The 14,021-nt window shown below is 46.4% G+C and overlaps 1 pseudogene; it reads left to right on the forward strand.

Moving 5' to 3' along the window:
- Positions 1 to 10,272: 10,272 nt before the first annotated feature.
- LOC103692472 (40S ribosomal protein S23 pseudogene) lies at positions 10,273 to 10,737 on the forward strand (annotated as a pseudogene).
- Positions 10,738 to 14,021: the final 3,284 nt, after the last annotated feature.

A 14,021-nucleotide genomic window follows, 5' to 3' on the forward strand; every position in this document is an offset into this window, starting at 1 on the left:
ATGTGTGACTATACCTCTGTTTCTTGGATGAGAAGATGAAGCACAGGTAGCGCTTGCTTCCATTCATACTTGAGGAAAATGAAGCTCAGAGTTGCACAGCTAAAGTACAGTGGAATGTGGGCTCTTTTGTCCTGTCTGCCTACCCCGTGCTCTGAGAGCATCTCTGTCATTCTCTAGTCCAAGGGAGAGAGGGCAGGTTTCAGTGGCAAGCCTTAGAAATGGGAGAATGGACCCTCAAGGCTTCATGGGGGAGGCTGTAGACTGGTGTGGTGGTTCTTCAGTGGGAGGGGAAGAGCAATAATGACCCTTGGATTTAAGAGATCGTAGCTCTTTAACAACTATTCTAACCCTGACACTCCATGTTTTCTCTTCTACTTTTGTATCCATTGTGAGCCTTGTGGTCCCTGTGCTTATCCAACGCCACAGATCTCTCTCTCTCTCTTGCTAAGCAGTCAGTTACCATTGCCAGGGGCTGTCGCAGTTCTAAACTTCCCTCAGTCTTCTGAGGGACCAGAGGGTTTTCTCCCTGCTTTTCAAATGGAGATGTCCTTGCCCTGCCTTAGGCTCCCCAGCACACACTGATGCTCTGACAAGCTTGGTCCTATGGTCTCCTGCCTCTTGCCTTCAGCCCCAGCTCCCTCTGTGCCTCTTCCCAGTCTGCCCTGAGCAAGGCAGGTGTGCAAGAGCTCAGCAGAGGAGCAGCTCAGTGGCAACTGTCACTCTTCCTGTCGCTGAAGGCACTGTCTTTGTAAAAGATAGAGGCAAAACATCTCTGCCAGCAACAGGGAAGGCAGGGCCTTCCTGATGATTGGGAAAAGGGAAAGTTCTAGAGCACAGGAGGCTCAAAGATTCTTCTGCTTCTTGTTCCAATCAGAGGAAACCTCTGACATTTTAGCCCGGAGTAGGGTCTTCTTCAGCTGCCTCTTGTTCTTGGCCCAGAATTCTCAGCTTGTGTGTCACCATTACCTTGAAGGCTCCTTAAAATATAGATTTCTATTTCTAGGCCTGAATTTTTGGAGTTTTTGACTCAGCAGGACTGAGGTGGGCATGAGAATTTGAACTTCTGCCAAGTTCCCAGGTGGTACTGGTCCACACTGTGAGAAACTCTGTGTTTCCCATTCTTGAGAGTTGTGTGTGTGTGTGTGTGTGTGTGATATGTGTGCATAAGTGTGTGTCTGTGTTTGTGTATGTTTATGTCTGTGTATATAAGTTTGTTTCTGCGTGTGAATAATTGTGTATGTGTTTGTGTCTGTGTATATAAGTTTGTTTCTGCGTGTGAATAATTGTGTATGTGTTTGTGTCTGTGTATATAAGTGTATGTGTTTGTGTGTGTGTGTGCGTGTGTGTTTATGTGTGTATTGTGTGTGTATCTGTGTGTATAAGTGTGTTTTTGTGTTTGTGTATATGTGTGTCTGTGTGTATATGAGTGTGTGATATGTGTGCATAAGTGTGTGTCTGTGTTTGTGTATGTTTGTGTCTGTGTATATAAGTTTGTTTCTGCGTGTGAATAATTGTGTATGTGTTTGTGTCTGTGTATATAAGTGTATGTGTATGTGTGTGTGTGTGTGTGTGTGTGTGTGTGTGTGTGTGTGCCTGTGTGCGTGTGTGTTCCTCCCATCATCTGAAGACCCAGGGTGCAGGAAGAGAAGTGGAGAAGTTCATCCACAATGATTACCATCAAGTGTTTCCTTATTTGCCCCTTGCTGTGAGCATTGTTTGTCACCTTCCCCATTGCTCTTGAAGGAAGGTACAGTTATTTCCCCCATTTTAGAGATGGAGAATCTGAAGTCAGGTCAATGACCAAGGGTGGCCAAGCACAGTGCTAACAAGTTATCGATCTGGGATGATCAACTATTCATTGATTCATTCATGACAAACACACTAAGAAAACATGAAGCACTAGCTCTCTAACAATGGACAAGGGGTGTGTGTGTGTGTGTGTGTGTGTGTGTGTGTGTGTGTGGAGAGAGAGAGAGAGAGAGAGAGAGAGAGAGAGAGAGAGAGAGAGAGAGAGGACGTATGTGTATGTACATGGAAACCAGAGCATAACCTCGTTTTACACTCATAGAACACTGCCTATCTCCTCAGGCAGGGTCTCTCAGTTAAACTTGAGTTTAGTAATAGGATAGACAGGTTGAACCTTGAGCTCACACGGATCCTTTTCAACTCTGGAATTACAAGAGCATGCTACAAAGCTTGACATTTTTACCAAGTCCTGGGAGTGAATTCAGGTCCTCATGCATGTAAGGGAAGCCCTTCACTCATGAGCTATCCTTACAGCCCACACAAATTTTGATCAGTGTTTCCACTGTGGTCTATACAGAGGGAAGACTTGACTGGGCATAATCACGGTTTTAGGTGGAGCCTCTGGTAGGCTGTGGTCTGTGGTTCTTGCCTTTTCACTATGTTTGTGGGTGGATTCAATAAGCAGGAGACAAAGCAGCATCTGGGGCAAGCATTGGCATTATCTGCCCAACACAACCTCCTCCAAAGCCTCAAGATTCCTCTACATGGAGGGATGCTTTTCTGTCCTGGTCATGACAGTATGACACCTTCTGGATGAAGATCATTTGACATTTGTTGGTTAAGGAGACATAACTTACAGAGACACTTCATCAATCTCGTTCCCTAGGTGAACAGGTAAGGGGACTTGCCACGTAGCTTGCAAACAGCCATAGCTTTATCTTTATCCAATTTGTACTGAGTCCCCATGCATGTGGCATGCTGAAGTGTCTTCTGTTGGTCACATACACTACGATCACAATCAGCCTTCCAATTTTTCGTATCACGTATCAGTACACAGCCTTAAGCTCACTGAACCTGGTCAGCTTCACTGGGTGTCAGGAGTCTGCTGCTCGGACGCTCCAAGAAAATATTGAATGAATCTTTCAAACAATGACGACGATGACGACGATGATGATGACAATGACAACAACAAGAACAAGAACAACAAGAACAAAACACACCACACACAAAGCAAAATTTTCAGTGTAAAGCAGAATGCTCAATGCCTAGATTTCACTGAGTATTGGAAAGCTGAGTGGATAGTTGAATGAATAAATGAGATATTCCCCAGTCCTTTATTGCCCCTGATGACCCCAGGCCTGCTCTGGCACAGATGCTAGCAGTCATCGACAAAGAGCTCAGTCTCAGGGCTCAGCCTGGCTGTGGGGAGGAGGGTCCAGCTGTATCAATCTGCTGCTTTCAGCATGGTGTCCAGAGAGGAAGTAGTAACCACCTTCAAGTCCCCATGAGTGATGAGCACTAGACTTTACTCGACTTCTTCTATCTGTTCCCTCTCAGTAGGGATGACGCTTGTCTTAGTTTTCCAATTGCCCCCTCCCTGTTCCCTGCTTGGCTTGAGGCTTTCGTTGAATCTGTCTGCTTTTCCAGGACCCCACAGGCTTGCTTGGATCTGTCTGCTGTCTATGTCTCTTCCACAGGAGCAGAGCCTTGCCTGCTGTCAGTCCAGCTGCTGGCTGCCTGGACCTTTCAGAACCACAACACCAAAGGCTTCCGTTATTTCCTTGGATCAAGTGTGTGTCGATCCATTATATCCAGCCCAAGGCTACACCAGCACTGGAACTGACCTTTCTCCCTCACCTGCCAAATTAGCCCAATATACAGTCATGATGGGCTCAACTAGTCTCCCCTTTCTCAGGGGCCCACTGAGGCCTCAGGTTCCCTGGGTACACAGGCAAAATCATTTCCCTTTTCCAGTCCATATTCTCTTCTTTAATGTATTTAATGAATCTCCTTCTGGGCCCAGGAGGGTCTGCTCATTCTGGGCCAAGCCCTTGCCCTACTTCCCCAACCTTCCAGAAATCTGACACTGTATACATCTACCTCTTCTGTCTACTCCTCACCGCACATTCTGACCAGACCCCTGTGGCCTCACCAGTGTGGTAAGCCATTTCAAACAAAGAAAATCCAATTTTGCCAGCATCTAACGAATTCTAAGTAATCTGCTCACAGGTGCCTTCGGCAATCCCTCTGAGGAAATTTGCTTAAATATTTTAAGAAGAAGTTAATGTGCTAGTTAACTGCCCAACTTCTAGTGTCAGACCGCTAGGGTTCAAATCCTGGCTCTGTCACCTACTACTAGCTATATTTCCTAAGGCAAGGCACTAAAACTCTCTGGGGACTTGCTTCCCTACACATGAAATAAGGAGAATAGTATTACTTGCTCCCAAGGCTTTTGGCAGGACAAAAATGAGTCAAGATATAGAAAATATTACCAAGAAAATCTAGAACGTAACTATTTTATACAGTAGATGTAATAAAATATATATTAATTATCACAAGGGGATATTTTCAGGATTTTGGTACTAAATGCTAGGGTGGGATTTTTTTCTTTTCTTTTTTTTTTTTTGGAGCTGGGGACCGAACCCAGGGCCTTGCGCTTCCTAGGCAAGCGCTCTACCACTGAGCTAAATCCCCAACCCCCACAAGAGGATATTTAGTTTGCTCATTCATCTAAGCAAGACCTATTGTGTGACTGGCTCTGATAAACAGTAAAAGAAGTCTAAGGTATGTCCTGGAATTCCGTCACAAAGGAAACAGACCCAGACATGCACTGTTCCAAGGAAGGAGGATGGGGAGGTGTAAATGAAGTGAATACCATGTTCTGGCTGTTTTTTGTCAACATGACACCTAGACATAACTGGGAAGAGGGAGTAGTAGGCAAGTCTCCGTGGGACATTTCTTGATTAATGATTGATGTGAAGGACCAAGCCCAGTGTGAGCTATGTCACCCTTGAACGGGTAGTCATGGATGCTATACCAGGCTGAGTAAGTCATAGACAGCAGACCAGTAAGCAGTGTTCTGGCATGGTCTCTACTTCAATTCCTGCCTCCAGGTTCTTGTTCTGAATTCCCTCCATGGTAGATTGTTAACACTAAGGTTAAAGGAATCTTTTCCTTTCCGAGTTGTTTTGAGCTATGGTGTTTTATCATAGTAATGGAAGCCAAGCTAGTATCCAGGGGAGGAGGGCTTTGGATGGGACAGCCCACATGGAGGACCAATCGCATGGAGACTGGCTATGGTATTAGCAGGTATGAGGCATATCCATCCTGAAGGAAGCATCCTCTTGGTCTTAGAGATCAGGCTAGAAAGGGAATTGTTTCTCCAACTAGGAAGCACCTACTCTCAGGGTTCCAGAACCCACGACCACAGCACGCCATGGTGCCTCAAGCACTAGGGCATCATGACTGCCAGGGCTCAGTGGGAACCTAATGTTAGTCATCCAAGTTGGACTGTGTGGAGGGTAGCCTTGAGGCAGTGGACACACATGTCTTTGTCATCCGGAATGGGGCTCCTTCCTTCCATGAGACTTCTTTTGAGATTTTTTTTTTCTCTACCCCTACTTGCCAGCTTCTGGTCTCCTCGCCTGAACATCCTCTGGTTTGTAACTCATCCTTGTGGAAACTCCAGTCTAAATCAGTGCTTTTCAAGCTGTGGATCATATCTTCCACAACAGAGGTTTACATCATGGTTCATGAGTAGCATAATTGCAGTTTTGAAGTAACAACAAAAATTATTTTATGGTTGGGGTCACCACAAGTGGAACTGTATTGAAGGGTCACAGCATTAGGAAGAATTTCATGAAGCACTCTACTTCCTTTCCATGTTGTCCATGTCTCCTGGGAGAATGTCTCACGGTGTTTATTTTTCCCTGCTCATTTTCTTGTTACTCTCTCCAGCTGGGCCACTTCTGGGCCTCTGTGCATCACTACCCCCTGAGTACTTTCAAGAAGTACATTTATCCTCAGTTGTCTTCTAAGAGAAGTTTGAGGAATTTTCACAACTTCCTTTGGGAAATGCCCATATCTGCCCACACAGAAGGTTCTGGATGCTGGACTCCTCACATAAGCTCAGCAGACAGGAAGCATGATCTCAACAAGAACTTGCAAACACTCGAGGACTTCATTGCCTTGAGATGTTCCTAAGAGATATCATCGGGTAGATAATAGTACAAGCTTGGGATGCCTCTGTTGTTAGCAACAGAGCATGAAGCATGAAGCCCAGGATAGACCACTCTTTCTAGAAGTGGGGAGACAAGAGTGTCAATTTAAAAAGATGTGTGTATGGAAACTTGAGTTTGTGGTGATCAAGAAGCAGAGACCACAGGTAGGGAGGTCTTAGAGATAGGTGCATGGGGGTGCTGAGGGATAAGATTCTTTGGCATGGGAAACATGCTCTACATGAAGAGGGGAGGGACGTTGCAAGTCTAATAAATCCTATTTACGTGGGACTCACTGTCCCATGTCGAAGGTTAATCTTAGTTGCCAATGTGATTGGGCCTGGAATTAACCAAGAGACGTGTATCTCGGCAGGTCTGTGACAACCATTGTAGGAAGGATCAACTAAAGGCAGAAGACCACCCCCTACCACCAGAAAGTGCTGCCCTGCGTGTAAAGAGGTCTAGAGGGAAAGTAGAGTGGTGTTGTCTTGCCTGCTCTCGCTCTTTGTTGCTGAGCATATTACCTCTGTTGCTGCCTTTGATGCTGCTGCTGTCATCCTTTGTGCCCACCTGAGCCCAGCTTCTTGTAACATAGACTAAAGACCAAGGGATCCTTCATGCCTTCAGCGCCAGGCTGGGACTGCTGAGGCATTTGAGTTAGAAACTGAGGAGTTACCAGACTCCAGCATGCACACGGCCTAGGGTTGGGCAATCCAGACTGTAACACATAAACCAGTCTAGTACCCTTTGTGCTGTGCATTCATTTTTATCTGTTGTGTTCTTCTAGAGAACCCTACACTCATTATGCTGCCCAAGACATCAAGACATGTCTAGAACTTCATATAGTGTCCTTTCATACCTTGGGGAAGTACTGCTGTACCCACATTTTCCAGATGAAAGCTCTGAAAGTCAAGAAGGTTGAGTGACTTCCTTGAGGTCCCAGATAACACAGGGCACAACGAGGACTCCAGAACTCCTGTCCCTCCAAATTTATATTCACTTCGATGTTGTACTTCCTTTGTCAAAAAGATAATCATAGCTCACATTAGTGCATATCCATGCTGGACACTATATTGTGTGTGGTACTTTCCAGAAGCTCCATAAGGAACAAGATCATCCTGCTGCCCCCATTTTGCACATGGCATGACTTACCTCGGGTCACTGCATTAGTAACTCTAATCTGGCTGTGATAAAATATCCTGACAAAAGGCAAATTAGGGAAGAAAGGGGTTATTTCGACTTACAATTCCAGAGAAGGTAACAGTCCATCATAGCAAAGAGGGCATGACCGCAGGCGCAGGAGGTCAGCACAGCAGTGGGAAAGCAGAGTGATTTAATCCACACACAAGAAACAGAAAGAGAACAGCAAACAGGGCCAGGCTATAAACTTTCAATGCCAGCCCCCAGCGATGTACTTCCTTCAGCAAAACTCCACCTCCTGAAGGTTCCATAGCCTTCCCAAACAGCACCATCAGCTGAGGATGGATGAAGTGCTCACACACTTTGAGAGAGTAAGGGGACATTTCTTATCCAAACCAGCACTGTCACATAATAGGAAAGAGAATTCAACTGTAGTTGGTGAGTAGACTCCAGATCTCAATATTCAACTCCAGCTTCTCTGTGGAGTAACAATGGAAGAAGAGGTAAGGTAGTGTGCCTGGAGATGAAAGTGAATGTGTTGGAGTTCAAGTGGTGCTAGAAAGGGAGGCTCAAGGGAGTGAACTTTAGGGGAATAGAGATTTGGAAAATCCATTCTACAAAGTGTGACAGAATAAAGGGACAAAGCAGAGAGTGGGCAGAGAGACAGATCTAAGAGGAGTTTCCCTACGTCCATTGGAAGTTTCCGGAGCATGAGTGAGGTGCTTAGCATGGGAGATAGGCCTGTGGTTCCAAGTCCCAGGCACTGAGCACTGGTGAGGGTCTGGGGACACCACCTTAGCCTTGACCATATTGAAGGATGAAAAGAAACTTGCTCTGAGACAACATCCTGTGATATTAAAAGAGTCCGACCTTCTGGGAGAGATTGCTTAGTGGTGGACTTCTTCCCCAACACATATGAGAAGCTGGGTTTGATCTTAAGTACCAGTAAGTGTGTGAATAAACAAATACATGGGAAAATGACTCCTAAGATTGTACCTTGGGGGTCTATATGGATGGAATCACAGAGAAGCATCCATCTCGGTATACCTGATCCCCATTCAGCACACATCCTAGATGGCTATCCCAGTGGGAAGAGTCTTAAGCATTTTGAAAAACAGAATTCTTTTGGGTGTTCACTATTTGTGGCATCTAAACTCTTATGGGGGAGAGCAGACCCTTAGAAAAGCCCCGCTGTGAAAGGTCCAGATTCAGTCACGTGACCAAAGCCACGCCCCCCCATCTCTTCCCATCGGGTCTTCTCTTTCTTCCACCTCAACTCTATACTCTTTTGTCTCCATCTCTGGTGACACATCTCACTGGCTTTGGGCGCATCACCAATGGCCATCTTTTTTGCTCAGGACTTGACCCAGCTGTGCTGCAACCCTGCGTATTCCTTGCTCTAATCATTGGCGCTGTAGCTCAGAGCCTTCAGTGTCCAGTATCCACTAGAGACCATAATAAGCTGTGTGGGTTCCAGAAAAGGCTTGGGAAAAGTTTGATCCCACGAGTGTGTGGACAGCTGTGGACAGCAGCAAGGGCAGCAATTGTTTATTTAGAGTTGTCCCCTGGGGCAGAGCCTCAGGGGTTTTGCTCAGCTCTTGTTAGCTGGGAGGACAACAGAGCTCAGTAAGGTCCTTGAAAGAAATCTCAGATGTAATGGCCAGAGGAAGCCTTGTGCAGGGCTGCACCCGGGGAGCTCAGAGGACTCATTAGAGCACCATCCTGCTCTGACAAGTCATTAGTTAAAAGTCCACCTGGAGGGGCTTTTGTGGAACCCCATGGAGAATTCCTCCCTCCTGCTAGGAGCGCATATGGGGAGGAAGGATTTTATAGATGGTATAAATGGCTAACCATTTTGAACATTAGTTATTCGAGCCTTACATAACAGTGCTCTTTGGCCCTATAGAAATCCAACGCTTTGCTGACTGCGTGGTGATCATAGGAAAACTGTTTGGGCAGAACTGAGGACCGGGCATTTCGATGAGGACAGTGGTAAGGATAGTAACAAAAAAAAATTGATGGAGCTTCCAGAAGCACCTGCGGTGGGCTGAGTAATAGTTCCCTAAAATAGCCAGGCCCTCATTCCCAGAACCTGGGAATGTTACCTTCAACAGCGAAAGGGACATTAGAGATGTGGTCAAGTTACCATGCTGGAAGGAGATTGCCCTTCAATCCAATCTCAAGCATCCTTCTAGAGGACAAAAAGGGAGGAGGCACAGAAGAGAAGGAGGGGTGACAAGATAAGCAGAGATCAGAGATGTGGCCACAGCCAAGGTATGTCATAGTCACCAGAGGAAAGGAACTAAATGTCTTCTGGATTCTTCTATCCCAGTTGTTCTCCACCCTCCTTCCCAATGCTTCGCCCCTTCAATATGGTTTTTCACATCATGTTGACTCCAACCATAAAATTATTTCATTGCTACACCATACCTGTAATTTTGCTGCTGTTATGAGTTGTAATGCAAACATCTCGTATGTAGGATCTCTGATATGTGAGCCCAGTGAAAGGGTCATTTGACCCCTAGAACCACTGTTCTAGAAGGAGCAGGCCTGTCAGTGTTGGTTGGGCCTCTGTACAGCTCATTGCTGAGGACTCCAAGTGAACCCATTTCTGATGTCTGAAGCCTTGCGATTGAGATGACTACCTACAGCAGCCACAGGAAGTGAAAGTGTTAGTCAGCCTCCATTAGCTCATTTTGCCCTCATCCATCCTGCGAACCAGCTATTATGGCCCCCATTTTAGATAAAGAAACTGGCTCAGAAGGGCCATAGGGCTAGTTCAAGGTCACAGGCATAACCTAAAGATTATACTAGGGATGCCCCAAAGGTTGGAGTTAGTTTCTAGTGTAGATTATCGTGTAGGCTCTGATAACAGGAGACGAGTGGGAGGTGAGGTGGGGTAAGAAGAGGCCCAATATAGAATTTGCCAGTCTTCAAGGCGTCGATGAGCATCGAACCCTCAGTGAGCATCGTGGTTTGACTAAGCCAGTGTTGAAGGTACACTCCTTGGAAATCCCCACCCTGGATTTGAGCTGTGCACAATATAGTGTTTCAGTGAGAGGAGCAATGTATTCTTAGTCAGGGGGCATACTGCTGGTCCTTGCCTGAGGGGTGAAGGAGGCGGGACACCCCACCCAAGACAATGATAAGAGTTGAACCTGCTGCCTCTCTTCTCTCTTTCTCTCAGGCCCGTGGTGCTGGCAAGATGGGTAAGTGTCGTGGTCTCCGTACTGCCCAGAAGCTCTGCAGTCACTGACAGGACCAGAAGTGGCATGATAAATAGTACAAGAAAGTCCACTTGGGCACAGCCCTGAAGGCCAATCCGTTTGGGGGTGCCTCTCACGCAGAAGGAATTGTGCTGGAAAAAGTAGGGGTTGAAGCCAAATAGCTAAATTCTGCCATCCAGAAGTATGTCAGGGTGCAGCTCATTAAGAACGGCGAGATCACAGTGTTCGTGCCCCGTGATGGTTGCTTGAACTTCATTGAGGAAAATGATGAAGTTCTGGTTGCTGGATTTGGTCGCAAAGGCCACGCCATGGGTGATATTCCTGGAGTCCGCTTTAAGGTGGTTAAAGTAGCCAGTGTGTCTCTTTTGGCTCTGTACAAAGGCAAGAAGGAAAGACCAAGATCATAAATTTTTGAAAATGGAAACAGAGTAATAAATTTTCATATCCTGAAAAAAAAAAAGAGTTGAACCTGCCAAGAGCCAAGAGAGATATTAGGGCCAGGGCAAGTGTTAGAACACTGGGGCCAAGCTCAAATCCCAAGGAAACTGAGGTGCTAGGACAGCAGACCCCAACTACGTTGAAGCTGATTCGTAGGGTCTGGGAGAACTTTTGATCTCTGGGATGCATGGAGGCCCAGAGCTCCAGGCCCCAAGATTCCCTAACTCCCCAGGTAAGCTGAACAAACCAACCTGTGAGGAACAGTGAGAGGTCAGGTGTGAGGGTACACGCTAGTAGGAGAGCCCCCCAGAATGAATGCACAGGTGTCGCTGTGCCAACGGGTCTGGAGAACTGGTTCCCAGCCAGCAAGATTAATGTCAATGCAGAATTTGGCAGGAATGCAAATTCTCAGGCCTCACCCCACACCTACTGAATCAGAAACCCTGGGATCCAGTACCAGTACTGCAAACTCTGCAGGAGTTTTGCTGCCTGCACTGGCCTAGTCTGCCCAGGGGGACCACAAGTCTGCCTTGGGGAGGCAGCAGTGGAGATGGTCCCCGCCACAGTCAAGATGTTCCTCTGCATGCTTTCCCCACTTCGGAGGATTTCTCCCAGCAGCCAAGTATCTCTTTTCACTAGAGTATTTGAGTTGCACAGTACTGCGGGAGGAGCCAGAAAGTCAGATATTAACTAGACCTTGAAATACATATTTTCCCCAAATGGTTGCATAGTCTTTATTTAAATAGAAGGCATTTCTAGCTAAATTTGGTGGCTCATTCGTAGGAAAGCCAGCAGAAGCTTGACTTCTGGGAGTCTCAATGATTGAAGCCATGTTAATATTAGCTGCTGGTTGAATCACAGAGAGAAAATCGACAGATTCATTCTCTCCGGGCAGGCACGGGGGTGGGGGGGGGAGGGAGCTTTCAGCTGGGTTAAGAATCTGCTGTGCTGTGTCTGGGTGATTAATGGCATCAGACCTCTGTGCCCTCTTTAACGTCCAGCCAGTGGCCTCAGGAAACCCCGTTAGCACCCGGCTTGTTTATATGAAAGAGCTTCCAAGGACTGGGATAGGACGGCAAGCCATGAGGGAGGAGGCATAGGCGAAAGACAGCATCTCCATCTTCCCTCTCCAGCCAAGCAGCCGGCCGGCAGCCTCCTGTACCATGAAAAAATGATGAGTTGACTTCATTAAGGCCTTGTTGTCTTTCCTCCACTGACAGCTTGAGAAAAGCGCTCTCATCTGAGCAGAATAGGATCCCAGAGGCCACTGGGGGCACAGACATCACAGAATGAACTTCTCTCAAGCTAAGGCCTTCTCACACTGAGAAATGTTGAGTATAAAGCTGAGGATGGGGGTGAAAGAGGGGTAGTGGTGGTGGTGGACTCCATTCTCTTTTCTGGGGTCCCAGGCCCACACAGTAAATGAGATGAACTTCGCTATGTCCAGTTCGCCCCAAGGCAGCATCCCACCATTGGGCCCCGCCTCTGTTTCTGGGCGGGGCTACACCTCAGTTTTCCAAAACCCAACCTGGTTGCCTATTTCGATTTGATTCACAGTTAGGCTCTTGGTATCTATGTGACTTCTACAAGGCCGGAGAGTGTCCACAGCCATACCTGTGGCCTCCTTGAGGCCTTTCTTGAAGGTTGCATTGGTCTCCTGTTGTACACCAGCAGAGGCTGGCAGGGGAGATCGGTAAGTCATTCAAGGTGTCCCAGAGCTGGGACTACATCCGGAAACCAGGCCCACCCAACTCCTGTGAGTCTATTGGTCAGTGAGATACCAGTTCAGAAGTTAAGAGCTTCAGTTCCAAGATCCAAAGGCAGGGCCGGAGCGATGGTGCAGTGGCTTAGAATGCTTGCTGGGTAATCATAAGGACCAAGTTGGGATCCCAGTCCCTGCACAGAAAATGCCGGGCAGGAGCTCAACCCCAGGATTGTGGGGGTAGAAACTGGAGAAACTGCCAGCCTAGTCCCAGACTCAGTAAGAGACACTGTCTCAAAGGGCTATGATAGTGACAAGGCAGGATGCCTGAAATCCCCCTCTTGGTTCCGTGAACACGCAGGCTCATGAACTTATAAGGATCACGGGTCACATGCACATACACAATCTGATGGCCACTCAGAACATTGAAGAACACGGAATCCTGGTCTGGTGGTCTTTCATTCAACAACTTAGAAAAAAAAGCCTCAGTTTCTACAAAGATTTAAAAAAATTGCATAGAGTTAAAAATACATCAAATACCAAAGGGCTTATTATAATGAAAAAGAGCATCTCTTGATCTGGCCATTTTAAATTCCTAGTTCCTTCTTCTGGTATTTATGTTAATGTTTTATCTGCATTTTTATGCCAGAAGGTACTTGTTTCTCAACTTGTTCTCCTGTGCCAGCTCTTCCAACCTTTCCCCTAGCCCCGGCACCCAACTTCATCCTCGCAACAATGAATTTTGCTTAATTAAGTCACCAGAGTTTACTATGATTGTACTTCTCTTCTTGGTAATGTGTATGTGATATGCACGTGCGTGTGCGTGCAGGGGTGGATGTGCCTCAGTGCGTGTGCCAGGCTCACAGGTCAGGAGGTCAGAGGATGTCAGGTGTCCCTTTCTACCATACTCTATCTTATTCTCCTGAGCCTAGAGCCAGGTCAGCAGCCAGCAAGCCCTGAGACCCTCCTGTCCCTACCTCCCAAAATGCTGGAGTCCCTGGCATTGTATCCCCACTCAGCTTTTGCAGTGGCTGCTGAGGGTTTGAACTTGGGTCCTCATGCTTGCCTGCAGGCGTTCTTACACATTTAGTCCTTCTCCCCATTACGAAGTTACTAATATCCTAGCGATTGTACCTTCATGGTTTCTACTTGTAATGTCTTGAAAAAAGTTTGAGGCCAGCCTGGTCTACAGAATGAGTTTCAGTACAGTCATGACTAAAGAAAACTCTGTCTTAGAAAAACAGAACAAAAAAAAAACCCAAAATCAACTGGATGCCTTGCCTTGTGGGAGGACGAAATTAGTTCTCTTATAATTACTTACTCACTAATTTCTATAAAATTCTATTGTATCATATTTTATAATTCCCCCTTTTAAAATTTTTATAAAAATATTCTCCCATATATATTAAAATATATATATTAATCTATAAGCATTTTGCCTAGCTAATCTTTAGATACCTCTTAGCCTCTTTCTTGGTCCGGATCCACTGTTATTTGGTCCTGATTTCCTCTATCCTGGATTACACCATAATTTGGCTGGAGCACATCCTA

Source organism: Rattus norvegicus, chromosome 5 (assembly GCF_021556685.1).
Source record: "Rattus norvegicus strain SHRSP/BbbUtx chromosome 5, alternate assembly SHRSP_T2T, whole genome shotgun sequence".
In the NCBI taxonomy this organism is placed as follows: domain Eukaryota; kingdom Metazoa; phylum Chordata; class Mammalia; order Rodentia; family Muridae; genus Rattus; species Rattus norvegicus.